Raw genomic sequence first — 15930 nt, 5'->3', positions numbered from 1 at the left:
ACCATCTGCTTTATTTATTCCCCATTTTCTTGACTAGATGTTTTACGTATTTGAATAGCATGTTTGGTATGACCCAAAATTAAAAGCACTCACAAACATCAACATTCATAAATATGTTATGCGTATCACAAGAATTGAAAGGGTATATGATTATAATCTCAATTGTGAATAAAAAACAAAATTGACAAGTTTTTTAAAAGCAAAAGAGTCCCCCGGCTTTATCAGACAATAGCATTGGCAGCACTTGCAATTCTGGGCCATAAATCAGCACATTCCTTCCCAATTGGACCAGTAATGGCAGAACCTGGTTTTTATACCATCAAAAAAATAATGGTGAGTGAATGAATGAGGCCTAAAGATGATATAGTAATTTAACACATTTTGAGACATTTTTAACTTTCATTTCTCCCTTAGGATTCACTATCACACCAGCATTATCTGCATAGTAACAACATATTTATCAACCAAGATATTTACATAATATAATCAACAAATTTCATATATATAAAAATTGTGTTGTGATTGTTCAAAATGGAGAAGACCAAGAAGTAAGTAAGACTTTGAACGCAAATAAGTGAGTATAGTGTCATCATACCATAAACTCTACTCATTATCCCTAATACTCTTTCTTTAATATCTTAGTGGGTATATACAATACCCAAATACCCTTGAAAACCAATACTAAAGAAAAACGATTTCTAAATCCTCAACATTGAGAGTTTGTCATACAAAAGTGAATTGCAGTGAAGAAGGGGGTTAAAGGCATTGTGATGATGAAGTGAGATATGACAATCAATCAAAAAGTCAAATTGTACACTAACTAAATGGCACTTTGATTGTCAAAACAGATATCTGATTATGATGAGCTTTGTTTGGTTAAGTTGTTTACTTGTGGAAATGGACATGCTTTTCAAATTGTTTGATTTGCCGTAGTTGTAATCAAATAAGGTATTGTATCAATCAGATCATGAAAGAGTGGGTTCTTCAGTCTAACTGTTCTAGTAAAGAATAACAAAAAATTGGTTAAACAATTAACAAGTTATAACACAAAACAAAATCAGAATCTACTAAATCACCTTCAAAATACACCTTCAAAATAAATGAACACTCCATCCTTTCGGCGCTAGGGCTTGCGTTGTCTAACAATGACAGCAGGCATGACCTTCTTTCTCAAATCAGGTTTCCCTTTCTTCACCGTCGCCATAACCATATCTCCCACACAAGAAGACGACAATCGATTCAAACGAACCTTGATCCCCTTCACTGATATGATGTAGATATTCTTCGCGTCGGTATTGTCGGCACCGTTGACTGTAGCCGCCACAGGAAGACCTAGTGACATGCGAAACTTGTTTCCCGCCGATCCTCCGCGACCTGAAACACGTTGTTTTTCAACATTGAATTACTATCAAGTATCAAACATGTAGTGAACAGAGAATTGTATAGAAGATGAAAACACTAACCTCGCTTCGACATTTTGGCAGCTTCAGAATACAAGGACAATGTGAAATTAGGATTTTAGATTATTTATATGAAAAACTTAAATTTAGGGTTCGTGGCCGGAGAATATTTACCAAATGCGAGAAATACTAAATGCGAGAAATACCAAATGCGAGAAATACATTTCTCGTAATTGAGCACCAAATGCGAGAAATACATTTCTCGTAATTGAGCACCAAAAGTGAGAAATACATTTCTCGTAATTGAGCGGTAAAACAGGCGCGCGAAGGGTATAACAGACTTTTCACAAGGCAAAAAGGCCCTTTTTGCCAATTTTATCAACCGTAGGCCTTATTTGGAATTAGACCTCTTATGAAGGCCATTTCATCAAATTTCCCAATAACATTACATACACACAAAAATGGAAAAAAAAAATTATGGATGTGATTTAAGCCTTTTTCTCTTCCTCCTCCTTTTTTTCTCTTTCTGGCGCTACTCGTGTATCTGATATATATATAGGTGATCTCTTGGAAATATATTTGCACACTACTAGGTTTGCCTTGTCTTTTAAGATTTTGTGGTTATAAATAATCTCTCTTCTTTTATTTCTCATCATTTTTCTTATTCCCTGAAAAAAAATTATTAATTTTATTTATCTTATTTTGCACAAATAAACTAATATTAATTTATATATATTTGCATATTTATTTTAGCATATAAATAAAATAACTTTTTTAATAATAAATTAAATCATTTAAAATCAACCTATTTATAAAATTATTGTTTATTTTATTTGCAAGATACGATATTATTCTTTGAAAAGTAATTTTATGTTTTCAAACAAAAATAATTTGGTAGGCTCCTGATTTATTTAAAAATATAAATTTATGGAAACAAAAATGAGTGTCTACATACCAACATCTTTTATTTTTCTTTTCAAGAAAAAAATTAGGTAGCGATTCTTAATGAGCCAAAGTTATGTCTTATTTTGCTAAGTCTTATTTTTTATTCCTCGTCTTCTTAGGCGAGTGACTTTCGAGAGAGTCGTTTCTTCTCCTCATTTAAAATATTTGAGAAGATGGTAAACTATGAGACTTAACGAATATTGACAAACTAAAATTAAGTTATAGTTTATAGTCAGATTGGTTTCTCATCTCTTTTACGAGATTCAAAAGAAATGTATGCATCGAAGTATAAACTATTGAGTTCGAACATTTTTTAAAAGTCGGTTTTAAATGATGTACAACAAAAAAAACATTACACAATGAATTTTACACTAGGATCTAATTCATAATCACCGGATTCAAAGAAAATTGACGAGATAATTATTTTTCGGGATTCGAGGGAGAGTGAGATAGGTGATATATATATATATATATATGTGATTTTGAAAGAAATTATTTTATATTGTTTAAAAGATAAACTATTAAATATAATCATTTATTGATCCAATAGTTTATATTGTTTGTTTCTTATTTATCTTAAATTTCCTCTTAAAGTAATTGCTTGTCAACATTAATTAAGACATTTACTTTTCAATACTTATACTACATATTTCAATAGTTAGTTATAATATTAAATTATCACTAACACTTTATAGAAATAAACTTGTGTATCTTACCATAGAAAATTAACTATTTTCTTTGCCTATTGTTATTAAAGGCATTAATATTAAGTAATCAATTAAGAAATTAATTATTTTGGATCAAATTTGAGCGTGAACCCTAAAATTTCAACACATCATTTTGTTCTTCAATCCCATAATGAGAGTAGTATATAATGTTCTTGTCTTTCTTTTCTTTTCTTTTCTTTTCTTTTTTTCTCTTAAATATTGAACTTTTGAGAGTAAAATTGATAATATTATTCAATTTATTGATAATATTATTTATAATATTTCTTTCCTTTCACAATACTTAATATTTAAGTATATGAAAAATATGTATATGCATGTAGTTATATTTAGGCGCATATCCATCTGAAAAATTCTAGGAAAGGTGAAAAGTAGAAATGATTAAGTCCAATTTAGAAGATTCTAGAAAAAGAGAGTAAGTTAAAATTAAAGAAAATACTAAGTCTAGCCTTTGAAAAATCTAAAACGAGAAAGAGTCAAGAAAAACTATGTCCAATTTGGAAAATTTTAGAAAATCTTAAAAGAGAAAAATCAAGAAAGTATAGAAATCAAAAGAGAAAAGTCTAATCTAACTAGTTCTTAATCAAGAGAGACGCATGAGACACAAAGACGATCAAGAGAGACACGTGAGACGCAAAGACTATCAAGAGAGACGCGTGAGACGCAAAGCATGATCAAGAAAGACGAAAAGACTTGAAGATTCGAAGATTTAGACTAGATTTCTTTATGATTAAAATGTAAATCTCTTTATGAAGATACATGAGTGACATTTTAACGAAAGGATGAAGAGTATGTTTGAGATTGTTTACGTTTTATCCACAAACATAGGAAAATAAATTTAATTCTAGGAATGAGAATCTATTACGTGTTAGGGAGTATGTACATACAAGCAACGCGTTGTTTGTTTTTATTTGATAAGGGGTTTAAACTCACTTCATTCTCTTGAATATAACATATTTATATTCGTCATAGTTCGCAATTACTAACTAACTGAGAAGGTTCAATGAGTTAGTTCGTCTAAGGCTAGACAATCTTCGGGATACGCTGATACAATTGGGACAACAGTTTGAGGACCTTATAGCATCGAAACTTACGCTACAATCGAACCCCTAGACTGAAGAGCTTGCGATAAGAAAGATAAAGGGAATGCATGGCATTCATGGACGGTTGAAAAACTGCAGAAAGGTCTATTCAAAATGTTAACCAGGCGAGCATGTCAAAACCAATGATAGGATGATCATCAAGACAACATGTTTAGCCTAAACAGGGTCAATAGTTATCACAAGCAAGGAGTGCCACTACTGCTCCACCTCGTAAAATATTTGATGACTTGGGGATTCCATTGTTGAAGGCCTTAAGGGACATATTGTAGAAGAAGTTGATCCAAATGTGAACACCATAACCCATGAGAGAAGTAATGGACAAGTTAGAAAATGAGTGGTTCTAATATCACTAGGCTATAGGGCACTCCATTGATTTCTGTTTCTCTCTTAGACATAAGATTCAAGATCTAATTGACAATGGGATCATCCTAGTACCGAAAGCTAAAACTAACTAATAACAGTTTAAAGTAGACAATCTATTTTCCAATTGATTTAATTCTTGAGAATAATACTTTTCTAACAATTTGAACAATATTTTTTATAATGAAGTAATAATTTCTAATTTTACAACCTTGGACAAAATGTCTGAGTCTTAACTAATTCATAACATGAAATATTACTTAGAAAATTAACGAGGGTTTGTCTACTACATAGGAAACAATTTAAATCTTAACATTGGAAAAGAACACAAATTGTTTTAATCGAAAAAAGTTTAAATGATTTAAAATCTAACTAAACTAAGAAAAACAAGGATGTTTTCTTAGTTTTTGTAATTATGGTAGGTACTACCCTCAAATGAACGATGTAGTTGAAGCAGAAAACAAAAACGTAATCACAATCATCAAGAAGATAACTCAAACGTATAAGGATTGGCACAAGGAACTGCTATACGCCCTTCGAGGCTACAAAGCAACTATTCGGACGTCAACGAGAAAAACGTCATTTGCATTGGTCTATGGAATGGATGTAGTGCAACCTATTTGTTGGGTCAAATTATTTTTACTAATGTTATTTTAATGATGTATTAGTAAAACTTTGATTAAGAATGAAACTAATCCATCTAATTGTTTTTGTGCAGGTGCATCAAAATATGCTAAGTTGGACTTGGATTGAAACAAAACTATTAGACGTGTTGGTAGTTAGACATGTAGTCTAATATATACGTAGTTAGAAGTGTAGTCTAATAGATACGTAGTTAGACGTGCAGTCTAACAGATACGTAGTTAGACGTGCAGTCTAACAGATACGTAGTTAGACGTGCAGTCTAACAGATACGTAGTTAGACGTGCAGTCTAACAGATACGTAGTTAGACGTACAGTCTAACAGATACGTAGTTAGACGTACAGTCTAACAGATACGTAGTTAGACGTGCAGTCTAACAGATACGTAGTTAGACGTGCAGTCTAACAGATACGTAGTTAGACGAGCAATCTAACTCCATTAGACTTTGTGGTTTAATGGATCTCGCTATTAGACGTGGGCGTCTAACTTCCTTAGACTTGGCAGTCTAACAGAGCACGTCTAATGCCTCACTGCAGCAGCTGCTTGAAGTTAGCATCAATCTACCCACGATTAACTAGCTGTATGCTACTCCTGCTCCACTCATCCTTGCAGTCCAGTACGACAGCTATTTGTACCCAATGAAAGAATGCCACTACTTGTTCAGTAAAGGATAGTTTCAGAAGAATATCCGACGCACTACCAGTTCGGTACGGCCACGATCCTTGTACATAGAATCTATTGTACTCTTGTACTATGGAGGCTTTCCAATGGGCGTTTGTCACGTGTCCATCTAGAAGATTCGACCGTTGGTGCTTGTCTTCTATATATAGATCCTCAAGGACAACGGTTGACATGCCAGTCACCAGAGTTATTAGCGAACAACAAGTTTTACGAGCGCACTGATTTTCTTTAGTTCTACTTATACTCTTGCACTTTCTAATCTGTACATCTTCAAGTTCAAGAGAGAATCAAAACATTGTCTAGCTGAGTGAAATTCTTAAACATATTGTAAGTGGAACAAAGGTTGTTCTGTTCAACAGTTAGCTAGTCAGTAAACTGTATTTGATTCAAAGAAATATAGTGAATCCTTCTGGTGGTTGGAAGAAGGGGTGACGTATGAGAGTTTTCTCCTAACATCCATAAACAAACTGTTGTGTTCTTTACTTTTTGTCATTCATCTTTTATTGGTTCAAAGCTTCAAATCCCACGAACATTTTCGCACTTGAATCTATTTCAAGAGTTCGAAGGATTTGCGAAGAATAAAAAGATATATTAATCCTTAATAGGATTTCTATCAAACCGTTTATCAGAATTTGCTAACAATAGTCAGACCCTCGTCTCTATTGGTTGCACCGATCCTTTCAATTGGTATCAGAGCCTTGTTTCTATTCTCAAAGCTATCACCAAGAATGTCGATCATATCCAAAGATGCTAGTGCTACCGCAATCCCCACGTTCTCAAAAGAAAACTATATTGTGTGGAAGAAGAGAGTCCGTGCTCACATTTCCTCTCTTCATGATGACATGTGGAGTGTTATCAGAGATGGTCCCATCAAGATTGAAAAGGAGAAATCCGAATGGACCAGCGAAGACAAGAGGAGAAACAACCGCAACAACATGGCATTGGAAGTTCTGTACAAATCTCTTAATGGCAGCATGTTCAACTACATCATCGAGTGTGAAACTTCCAAGGAGATATGGGACAGACTCACCCAACTGTGTGAGGGAAATGAGCAAACTAAAGAGAACAAAATAATGGTTGTCGCTCAGCAGTTTCACAGTTTCAAAATGCGTCATGGAGAAACAATGACTGAGTTTGAAGTAAGGTTTAGTAAAGTGATCTCCACTCTATCCATTCTTGGAAAGACCTAAGCAACAGGGAGATTTCTATCAAAGTCATGCGAGCTTTACTAAGGGAGTGGGACATAAAGACGATGACAATAAGGGAATCCAAAGACCTCAACAAGATCGGGTTCATCGATTTGTTTGCTGATTTTAAGGCCTATGAGTTCGAGTTGAACTCAAGGATTGAAGAAGATCAACCATCATCCACTATCATTACTAAAGCCTTGGTGACTGTAGAAGAGCCACTAGTTGCCCCTGATGTGAAGACAGTTGCCCAGCAGCTCTACAGCGATGTCATGTCTCTCTTCGTGAAGAAGTTTGGCGACTTCATGAAGAAGAGAAACTCTAACTCAAACTCTTCAAATTCAAATGATAATAAGAAATCCAAAGTTAATGTTAAGTGCTTTAACTATGATATCTTAGTTCATTACCAATCGAAATGTCGGAAGACGAAGCGTGATGAGAAGAAGAAGGACGAAGAAAAGGAACTGAAGGCTCTCTTGGCAAGCAACAAGAAGAACAAATGGAACAATAGTGATTTTGACTCATCATCCAGCGACCGTGATGATGACGAGGTTGCTTGCTTCATGGAAAGATAAAAAAAGAAGAAGCTCAAGAATTTGAGGTGATACAAGGAAGTTGCAGGAAGGAACCTTGGAGCATACTCTTCTGAGTATATGTTTTAGAAGATCAATAGTGGCAATTTTCATTCCTAAGGACTAAGTGTTTTCTATCTTAAGAATATTTTTGGTCTTAAGGACCTCAAAATATTTATTTATTCATTTTGTACCTGCATAATTTGAGAAGGAAATTTATTGTATAAATAAAGGTGCACGCAGACTAACGCCTTAATCGGTCTATTAGACGAGGTCGTCTAAACGAAAAAGTATGTACTTAGACGTATTTTTACTTACACACTCTATGAATCTAAGTAAAAGTGTCTTGGTTAATAACTTGCGCGATTATACGTTGAATTCTAATAGACGCTTAGACGTTTATAAGACAAGAGCAATTGGACGCTCACGTCTAATCAAACACACGTCTAATACGTGTTGTTTATGCATAATTAGACGTCGACGTCTAATAGACGTTAGACATCTATAAGACACGTGATGGAAACAATTATCTAGTCAGTAAACTGTATTTGATTCAAATAAGTATAGTGAATCCTTCTGGTGGTTGGAAGAAAGGTTGACGTAGGAGAGTTTGCTTCGAACATCCATAAATAAACTGCTATGTTCTTTACTTTCTACCATTCATCTTTCATTGGTTCAAAGCTTCAAATCCGACGAAAATTTCCGCACTTGAATCTGTTTCAAGATTTCGAAGGATTTGCGAAGAATAGAAAGAGATATTAATCCCTAACAGGATTTCTATCAAACCGTTTATCAGAAGTTGCTAACAATAGTCAGACCCTCGTCTCTATTGGTTGCACCAATCCTTTGACTATTGAAATCGATGTCCCTACTTTAAGAGTTCTACTCGAGAAATAGATAATGGAAGAAGATTGGTGTAAGTCACGGTATAATTAACTAGCCCTTATGAAAGAAAAAAGGTTAAACGTGTTATGTCACACACAAGAGTATTAGAGACGAATGAATGACCAGAGCTTTCAACAAGAAGGTAAAACTTAGGAACATTCAAAAAGGTCATCTAGTCATAAAGAAGAACTTATGGTTACTAGACCTTATAGGAAAATTCCAAACACCATGGGAAGAACTCTACCTCATCAAGGAGGTATTTTCAGGTGGCGCCACACGATTGACCATCATAGACGGAGAAGAACTATCAACACTCTTCAACATCGACATGCTCAAAAGATACTTCCTTCAGACCATGCGTGATGAAATTTATTCACGAAATACCAAGGTTCATAACTCACAAGTTACGAACTACGTTCGAACCTAATATCTCCTTGTTATGAGAATACGTAGGCAGTCTGTCATGGGTGCGATCGCACTAAATTTCTATTGCCATATAAAAAAATCCATTCAATCTATTTACAATCAAAGTTCATAACTCACAAGTTACGAACTATATTCGGACATGACCTCTCCTTGTTATGAGAGTACGTAGGCAGCCTGACATGGGTGCGGTCCCACTAATCTTCCAATCTCATATAAAATTATTCATTCAATCCATTTACAACCAAATTTCATAACTCACAATTTATGAACTACGATCAGACTAGATCTCTCCTTGTTATGAGAGTACGTAGACAGTCTGTCATGGGTTCAGTCCGTCTAAAATAAAACTAAGCAAATCATTAGTGGCTTAAGTAATCAACATTCCCTAGTGGTTCCCACAAGAGATTGAAACCTGGAAATTCCCAAAAAAAGTCATCTGTTAATCCTCAGCGAAATGTGGAATCACCATCTCTCTATTATACAATTTTCGAACTACATTCGCACTTGATTTCTCTTTGTTATTAGAATATGTAGGAAACTTTTCACAAGCTCGGTCCCAATAAACCCAAAATAAAAAATAAAAAACCCTATGTCAACACTAGGGGAATATTTGAAAAGATGAAAATTAATTATCACATCCCCAACCTTAAGTCAATTGTCATTCTAGTAGACATTTAAGAAATTCTCATAGTTTAAGTCAATTTTCATTCCAATAGAAACATAAGAAATTTCCCCCAGCTTAAGTCAATTGTCATTCAAACAAAAACTTAAGAAATTTCCCCAGTTTAAGTCAATTGTCACTCAAGCATAAACTTAAGAAATCATCATCAACGAAATGCGGATTCACAATCTATCCGTGATACAATTTCGGAACTATGCTTAGGCCTAAATTTTCCTTTTATGAGAATACATAGGCAGCTTGTCACGAGATTGGTCCTAATAAAGATAAAATTTCCAGCAAGTCAATTCTTGAGATGGGACAAAATACATCCTCATAGAGTTCAAACCAATAGGAAATTGGGATTACAAATATATCCAAAATAATCAAACCCCTATATCGATACTAGGGACATTTTTGGAAGATAAATCAGTTAGACCCTTGAATCCTTCTAGTACCAAGAAAAGTGATAAATCAGCACAAGAAATAAGTAGGGATGCAATAAAAGACATCTCTCCCCAACGGATGTCTCTTGACGAGCCAATGTAACTGGTGGGATCCGAGTAAGGTGATTCGTAAACGGATCTACCTCGAGCCTAGACGAAAGCTTAAACTTCTAACGTTTAAGAGGGAGCTTGTAAAAGACAAATTCCCAAACTCGAAATCATTTTGTCAATAGAGGAGATGTCTCATCTCAAATAGAGGTCAAGTGCATGAATTTAAGACCTCAAAGAAAAAACAATCAAATAAGACTGTGTTGGTTGAGGTACGAAATACAATATTGTTGTTCATTTAGATCTTTGTCTAACTTGCCAAGAAAATATAAAGTATTTGAATCTATCAGATACACCTCGGTCATCATCAAAAGAGGTCAAACACTCGCAAGGGTTGAGAAATTGAAATCACCATTTGGTATTCATCTAGACTATCGTCTAATTTTTCTAGCAACAACAATAATGTATCGTTTTTATCAAACATACCATGAGTTTAGAAAAGACTTCAAAGGCCTTATAATCTAAAGTCTATGACCTCTAAGTCTAAGATGTGAGACTTGACCTCTTGGTGTATGGTTGAAAGATTAAGCATAATCTAAAACCTCTAACGAAGTTCGAGAAAGCAAATCCCTCGAAGAAACTCAATGGAAAACGTATCGGTGAAATACAGGTCCCACAAGCGATGACATTAACCTCAAAGAATGCCAATTGCATTCAGTCTCCTCAAGACACATTCTAAAGAAGAATGTACAAACCCGATTTATGAAAATGTTTCAAAGGTAACGAAACATCCTAAAAACGTTTTGAAAGTGATGAAACATTATAAAAGAGCTCAAAAGATATTTACATCTAGGAGTTAAAAGGGGTCAAAACTCTAAAATTAGACTTTCAAAAAGTTTTAAATGTAAGGAAACTATTTCAAAACATTTTGTGGGAGACAAAAAGTTTATTCAAAGGTTTTTAAAGTGGAAAAACAATTTTAAGATATTTCATGAGAGACGAAATATCAAAAATTCAGAGTTTCAGATGTGACGAAACAATTTGCAAATGTTTCAAAAGTGACGAAAGAATTTGCAAATGTTTCAAAAGTGACGAAACATTCTAAAATACATTTTAAAAGTTACAAAATATTATAAAAAAAAATTCACTGTTTCAGATGTGATGAAACAAGTTGAAAATATTTCTAAAGTAACCAAAAAAATTCTAAAGACATTTTAAAAGTGACAAAATGTTAAAAAAAAATTCAAAATTTCAGATGTGATGTAACAATTTTAAAATGTTTCAAAAGTGAAAAAACATTCTAAAACATTTTAAAAGTGACCAAATATTAAAATTGATCAAAATTTTAGATGTGATGAAACAGTTTGAAAATGTTTCAAAAGTGACGAGACATTCTAAAGACATTTTAAAATTGACAAAATGTTAAAATTGATTAAAGTTTCAAATGTGATGAAACTATTCAAAAATATTTTAAAAGTGACAAAACAAATTCAAGATATTTCACAAACGACGAAATATTAAAAAAATTGAAAACGTTGAACAAGTAACGAAACGATTTCAAGGCATTTTAAAGGCGACAAAATTTCAAAAACTCATTAAACTTTCATAGGCGACGAAACAAATCTCAATATTTCATGGGAGACGAGATATTAAAACGATTAAATTTTCATGGGTGATAAAGTGAATCCAACATTTAATGGCATGGGAGACAAAATGTTAAATCAATCAAGCTTCGTAGATGGCGAAGCGAATCCAACATTTCATGGGAGACAAAATGTTAAAACAACCAAGTTTCATGGAAGACGAAAAGAATCTAATATTTCATGGGAGATAAAATTTTAGAATAGCCAAGTTTCATGGGTGACGAAACGAATCCGATATTCATGGGAGATGAAATGTCAAATCAACCAAGTTTCATGGGCGACGAAATGAATTAAATATTTAATGGGAGACAAAAAATTTATGTTAAATCAAATGTTTTCATGGATGATGAAGCGAATCAAATACTTCATGGGAGACGAAATGTTTATGTTTTCAAAGGCGACGAAACAAATATGATATTTCATAAGAGACAAAATTTCAAAACAACCAATGTTTCAAAGGCGACGAAACAAATTTTAACTTCAATAGAAGGCGATTGGTATAATTCTAAATTTCAATCAAAGGAGATTTATTTCATATAAACATTAATCGAAGGCGGTTGATTCCATTTTTAACTTCAATCGACGATTGGTTTTATCTCAAACTTCAATCAAAGACGATTGGTTTCTTCTTAAACTTCAATCGAATGTGATAGGTTTCATCTTCAACTTCAATCGAAGACGATTGGTTTTATCTCAAACTTCAATCGAAGACGATTGGTTTCATCCTAAATTTCAATCAAAGACAATTGGTTTTATCTCAAACTTCAATCAAAGACAATTGGTTTCTTCTTAAATTCCAATCGAAGACGATTAGTTTCATCTTCAACTTCAAACAAGGACGATTGATTTCATTCTAAACTTCAATCAAAGATGATTGGTTTTATCTTAAATTTCAAACAAAGGAGATTAGTTTCATCTTCAACTTCAATCAAAGACGATTGATTTCATCCTAAATTTCAATCAAAGACAATTGGTTTAATCTTTAACTCCAACCGAAGGTGATTCATGTTATCACAAATTCACTTGAACTTCAATCAAAGACAATTGGTTCATTATGAAATAATTATTAAATTTTTTGCCCCAATGAGAGGAGCAAAATAAACACAATCTGCAAACTAAATTAATATGTGTACTCACGTACATTTCAAAGGTTAGACGATGTGTGTAGCAATATATTTAAACTAACTAGGTGTCGATCCATGCGATCGATAGACCGGAACGATGTATATTCCAAACCAAATAAGCACAATCAGCAAACTAAGTCAAGATGTGTACTCACATACAATTCAAAGACTAGGCGAGGTGTAGCAATATAGTTGAACTAACCATGTGTCGATCCATGTCATCGATTGACCGGAACGATGTATATTCCAAACCAATATGAACACAATTAGCAAACTATTAGTATATTGTATATATCTTGTTACCTTGTTTAGATTCCTAGATTAGTGGGTTACCTTGTTTAGATTCCTAGATTAGTGGTTTACCTTATTAAGAGTCTTTTGACTAGTATATATTGTAACATTGTTTATCAATAATAACCATGGGATTAATCTCTATCATGGTATCAGAGTAAAGATCCTCTCAAGATCATCAATCGAATTTTTTTTTTCTCTTCCTCCCACCTTGCTGCCTCACGCACAAACTTCTAATGTCTGTCCCACCTACTAATTCAGACTCCTCCTCCAATCAAAGTCAGACGCCCACCACCATGTCTGTTTCTCAATACCACTCTGCTTGCTCTGTTAACAATCTCCGCTCCATAATTCCTATCACCCTAGAGATGGGTAGCGAGGAATATCTCTCTTGGGCAGACCTTCTCGAAAACCACTGCTTGATTCACAATGTTTACGAACATCTCAAACCAAAAACTCCCAACGCCTCCGAAACACCTTCAACATCTTCCGAGACCGACTCTCTTCTGTGGAAACGCCTTGACGCCCTTGTCAAGCAATGGATATTTGGAACAATATCCAAGGATCTACTAAACACGATCCAAAAACCTGGTATGACGGCTGCTCAGGCTTGGGAACGTTTAGCGAATATATTTCAAGATAACACAGGTTCTCGCGCTATGTATCTTGAAAATAGGTTTTCTCAAATTCGTCTCAATGATTTCCCAAACATGAGTGCTTATTGCACTGAATTGAAGATGATTGCGGATCAACTTGCTAATGTTGATTGCCCCGTTTCTGAAAATCGACTGGTGTTGCGTCTACTTGGGGGTTTGAATGAAAACTACGAAACAATCGCCACCATAATAGGTCAAAAGAAGCCTCTCCCATCTTTCTACGATGCTAGATCTGATTTGCTCCTTGTTGAAACAAGGAAGGATGAATTCGTCCACACAAACACCTCTTTTATTGCCTCGGACGATCGTAGCCAAGGCCGCGGAAACAACTCTAGCCAATCAGCCCGTGCTACCGACCAGCAGCAGCAGCAGGGCACCTCTAGCGCGCAGGAACAGGCCGGCCAGGGCCGAGGACGCAGCCAGCGCGGCAGAGGACGCGGTCGCAACACCAGCCGCACATACCACCAGCAGCAGCAATTCTGGGCACCTCCTGGCCAACAGCAATGGGCACAGTGGGCGCCTGCGGGCTGGACAGCACCCCCTTGTCCCTACCCGACACAACAGATCTGGCCGCAGCAGCAAAGCGCCCCCTGGCACGCATCTGGTCAACAGCAACAAGGCGCCTCCTGGCGCGGTTCTGGCTATCAGCAGCAACACACTCGGACAGCAGGAGCAGGCGTACTCGGTTCTCGGCCACAGCAGGCCTACATGGCTGAGACGAGCCAGCAGCAGCCCCAAAGTTACGTTGCAACCGATATCAATCAGGCGATGCACACTTTATCCCTTACTCCGCCTGACGATACTTGGTACATGGATTCGGGAGCAACTTCACACATGACACCCAACTCAGGTAGTCTCTCGCCTTATTCTAATTTAAATTGTGTTAAAAATATCATTGTTGGGAGTGGACAGGAAATCCCGATTCGCGGTATTGGTAAAACTAACTTAAAACCACCCTTACCACCCTTACTTCTGAACAATGTTCTACATGCTCCCAAACTCATTAAAAATCTTATATCTATTCGTCGGTTTACTCGTGATAACAACGTCTCTGTAGAATTTGACTCACTTGGTTTTTCTGTAAAGGATTTCCAGACGGGGAAGGTTATCATGAGGAACAATAGCTCGGGGGATCTCTACCCACTCTCTCTGTCGAGCCAAAGCCAAAAACCCCCAACTAATTCTTCGTTTACTGCAATTTCGTCAAATTTATGGCATAATAGATTAGGACACCCCGGTGTCGATATTTTGCATTCTCTCAATAAATCAAATTCTATTTCTTGTAAGCCCGTTTTAGGGTCTAAACTCTGTGAGTCTTGCATCTTTGGTAAACAAGTTAAGTTACCATTTACCAATTCTGTCTCTTATACTACTTCCCCATTCGATATTATTCATAGTGATTTGTGGACGTCGCCTGTGCTAAGTACAAATGGACATAAATACTATATTCTGTTTCTTGATGATTACACAAATTTCCTTTGGACTTTTCCAATTGGAAACAAATCCCAAGTATTCTCCGTCTTCTCTACACTTCAAAATCAAATTCAAACACAATTTCAAAAGCCCATTAAAACAATCCAATGTGACAACGGAACTGAATATAACAACAGTCAATTTCGTACATTTTGTGACAAAAATGGTCTACAATTTCGCCTCTCTTGCCCCTATACTTCTCCTCAAAATGGTAAAGCAGAAAGAAAAATACGCACCATAAATAACATGATTCGAACATTGCTTACTCATGCTTCTCTCCCGTTAAATTTTTGGCATCACGCCCTCGAAATGACCACTTATCTCCTAAATATTCTTCCAAATAAACAAATTCGAAATTTCTCACCCACTCAACTTCTATATAACCGAACTCCTTCTTACTCTCACCTAAAAATTTTCGGTTGTCTTTGCTATCCTCTTCTTCCTCCAACCACTATTCACAAACTTCATAAACGCTCTACCCCTTGTGTCTTTTTAGGATACCCCTCTAATCATCGCGGCTACAAATGCTACGACCCAGCCTCAAAAAGATTTATCATCTCTCGTCACGTCATTTTTGACGAAACAAAATTTCCCTTTTCTCTTGTCCAAAACCCAAACTCAACTCACCCATCTCAATCCGAACCAATAACCATCCCAATACACA

At 35.3% G+C, this 15930-nt stretch overlaps 1 pseudogene; it reads right to left on the bottom strand.

Annotated features, from left to right (window-relative positions):
- Positions 1-220: 220 nt before the first annotated feature.
- LOC124941363 lies at positions 221-1476 on the bottom strand (annotated as a pseudogene).
- Positions 1477-15930: the final 14454 nt, after the last annotated feature.

Source organism: Impatiens glandulifera, chromosome 1, assembly GCF_907164915.1.
Source record: "Impatiens glandulifera chromosome 1, dImpGla2.1, whole genome shotgun sequence".
NCBI lineage: Eukaryota > Viridiplantae > Streptophyta > Magnoliopsida > Ericales > Balsaminaceae > Impatiens > Impatiens glandulifera.
This window is presented reverse-complemented; position numbering and strand designations above follow the sequence as displayed.